Source organism: Gossypium hirsutum, chromosome A04 (genome assembly GCF_007990345.1).
Source record: "Gossypium hirsutum isolate 1008001.06 chromosome A04, Gossypium_hirsutum_v2.1, whole genome shotgun sequence".
NCBI classification, from domain to species: Eukaryota; Viridiplantae; Streptophyta; class Magnoliopsida; order Malvales; family Malvaceae; genus Gossypium; species Gossypium hirsutum.
In genome coordinates, this window is record NC_053427.1 from 66,598,165 (window position 1) to 66,602,057 (window position 3,893).

Consider the following 3,893-nt stretch of genomic DNA (forward strand, 5'->3'; position numbering starts at 1 on the left):
TTGCATCAAAACACATCCCAAACCGTTCAATGACACATCACTAAAAATCACAAACTCTTTACCCGACTCAAGTTTAACTAGAACAGGTGCTTCAGTCAACAGTGCTTTTAACTTTTCAAAACTCTTTTGGCATTTCTCGGACAACTCAAATTTCACATCTTTCTGTAACAATTGAGTCATTAGTGTAGCAATCATCGAGAACCCTTTTACAAAACATCGATAGTAGCCAGCTAATCCTAGAAAACTTCTGACCTTGGATACATTTCTTGGTGGTTTCCAGTCAACAACTGCTGAAATCTTACTCGGATCAACTTGGATGCCTTCTGCTGAAACAATATGTCCCAAAAATCTAACTTTTCAGAGATAAAACTCACATTTGCTAAATTTAGCGAACAATTGCTTATCTCTCAATGCTTGTAATACAATTCTCAAATGCTCGGCATGTTCAGATTCATCTCAAGAATAGATTAGAATGTCATCAATGAATACAACAGCAAATCTGTTTAAATAATGTCTAAAGATTTGATTCATCAAATCCATAAAAACTGTAGGAGCGTTAGTTAATCCGAATGGCATAACAAGAAATTCATAATGCTCGTACCTAGTTCTGAACGCAGTTTTTGGTATATCCGAATCTTTAACTCGCATCTGATAATAACTAGATCATAAATCAATCTTTGAAAATACTGTTACTCCTTTCAACTAATCGAACAAATCATCAGTTCTCGGCAAAGGGTACTTATTCTTAATTGTAAACTTGTTAAGCTGATGATAGTCTATACACAATCTCATCGATCCATCTTTCTTCTTTATGAATAAAACTGGTGCACCCTAGGGCAAAAAACTAGGTCGCGCAAAACCTTTATCTGTTAACTCTTGCAACTGAGCTTTCAATTCCTTCAATTCTGTAAGAGCCATTTTATACGGAGCTATCGATATCGGTGATGTTCCCAGTACTAATTCAATAGCAAATTTGACTTCTCTGATCGGTGGCAATCCAGGTAATTCTTCTAGAAATACATCCGGATATTCACAAACAACTGGCACTGATTCAATCTTTGATTCAAAAACTTTCATATCTAGTACATATGCAAGATAACCATTGCAACCTTTCCTCACATATTTCTGAGCTAACATCATCGATATCAAAATAGGCAACCCACTCAAATCATCAGATTCAATTCGAAGAATTTCACTATTCTGACATTTCAGTTCAATATTCTTTCGTCTACAATTTACCACATCATCATGCAAACTCAACCAATCCATACCCAAAATCACATCGAATTGATCAAACGGTAAAAGCATCAAATTTGCTGGAAAACAGTAACCCAAGTCATCAAAGGACAATTCTTGCAAACTTTATCAACTAGGACATATTTGCCTAAGGGGTTCAATATTTTAATCACAAATTTGGTGGACTTAATAGGTAAATTATTACTGGACACTAAATTCTCACAAACATACAAATGAGTCAATCTAGGATCAATCAAAGCAATTACAGCAGTGTCATTCTGGTGATGATGCATCTTCACGAGCGGAAATAGCGTAAGCTCTGGTTGGTGCTCGAGCCTCAGATCTCACTGTAGAATCCTTTGTCGCACCTTTGCTACTAGTCACATTTCCTGTATTTTTAAGTGGTCTCCCTTTGGAAGCTTATTGCTCGGTCTTGTATTCAGAAATTTGTCTTTCTCGGGTAACTCAGGATAATCCCGAATAAAATGATCTTGCGAGCCACATTGAATACAAGCTTTGTTATTCATCCAACAATTTCCAAAATGTCATTTTTCACACTATTAACACTAAGGTTTGTTGGTTTTAACACTACCAACTCTCGATACTGAAGTGGCTTGAGCTTTAGGACTAGTGTATTACTTCCCACAATCTCTATTAGAATAACCTACTGAAGCATTCGGACGATTATACAAATCCCGTGATTTCTTTGAAGAGGAATGATAGGGTTTACTCATTGTTCTCTTTCTCAAATCTCTAGCCTCAGAATCGACTTTTCTCTTTTCTTTACCAAGTTCTGCGGCTTTACAAGCTCTGTCGACTAAAACAACAAATTCTTTCAATTCTAGAATCCCGACTAGAAGTTTAATGTCTTTGTTCAACCCGTCTTCGAGTCGCTTACACATAGTTTCCTCAGTGGAGACACATTCTTGAGCATATTTACTGAGTCTCATAAATTCTCTTTCGTACTCGGTTGCAGACATACGACACTATTTCAACTCCAGAAATTCTTTACATTTTTTATCGATAAATCACTGACTTATGTATTTCTTTCTAAACTCGGTCTGAAAGAATTCCCACGTGACTCTTTCTCTCGGCACCACAGATATCAAAGTATTCCACCACTGATATACAGTATCTCTCAGGAGTGATACAACATTTGACATATTTTGTTGGCATACAAGACAATTCATCAAATACTCAGATTGTATTCTTAAGCCAAAACTTTGCTCTCTTAGGATCATCATCAACTGTGACTCTAAACTCTTCAGCCCCGTTATTTCAAATTTTATCAATAGGCGGCTTATTCAAACATAAAGGTTCCAAACCTTGAGGAGCTATGGGAAAGGGTTGGGGAATAGGTAGGGATAGAGGTTGCTGAGCAACCGGATTAGTTCGGACAAACTCAGTGAACCATTCGTTCATCAGTTGGAAGAAGACTTCCTTGGCCTTTCCTCCCTGACTCCTAGATATAGGTCTCAACTTAGACTGCACAACTTCGTGAACAGGAGCTGGCGCATTAGTTTCAACACCATCAGCCATTGCTCGATTGGGATCCATAGCTATATGAATACATGATTTAAAATTGTTAGGAGACATCACACTATCAAAGGTTATATATGGCATGTATAGCTAGACTCACATACGCTACGTTAGTCCTAGAATCGACTAAACTGTAGCTCTGATACTAATAAATGTAACACCTCTAACCCGTATACATCGCTGGAATAGGGTTACAAAGCATTACCGGACTAATCTCATAAACAATCGCACAATTCAAATTACAATTCTCATATCAATTAAAAACCATACAAATATAAACATATAGTCCCTAACACGAGCCCTCGAGGCAAAAAAAAAGCATTAGAAGTGGTTCGGGACTAAACCGATAACTCAGGAAATTTTTTAGAAAACATAAATTTTTTTTTCAAAATATAGGGGACACATACCCGCGTGGCCCAGTCGTGTGTCTCACAAGGCCAAAGACAAGCCTGTGTCACAGGTCATGTGGACAATTGAAATGGGATCACAAAGCCATGTCCCAGCCTGTGTCCTACCCCTTGTAACTCCCTGACTTGGGTCACATTGCCAACCACACGCCCGTGTGACTAGCCCGTGTCCACTTCGAAATGGCCTCACACGCCTGTGTGCTAGGCCATTTGCTAGGCCGTGCCAAAACTGTAGGGTATACTGACTTATGCCATACGGCCAAGTCACACGCCCGTGTCTTGGGCCGTGTGGACAATACTTGTAACACCACTAACCTGTATTCGTCGCCGGACTAGGGATAAAGGCATTACCAGACAAATCGGAACATTCTACAAATAATTCATAAACATCATCCACAATCGAAATAAAAAATTATCATAGAGTCCCTTATATAGGTCATCGAGACCTTAAACATGCTTTAGAAAGGGGTCGGGACTAAATCGAACACATACAAAATATTTCAAAACTTAAAATAATTTTTCAAAGTTGTACAGGTCACATGCCCGTGTGAACAGGCTGTGTGCCTCACACAGCTGTAGACACGCTCGTGTGCCTAGGCCGTGTCAAAACAAGGCATACATACTAACTTGTCCACACGGCCACAAGACATTCGCAAGTGCCAGGCTGTGTGAAAATTAGATAGGCTACTAACTTGGCCATACGACTGACGA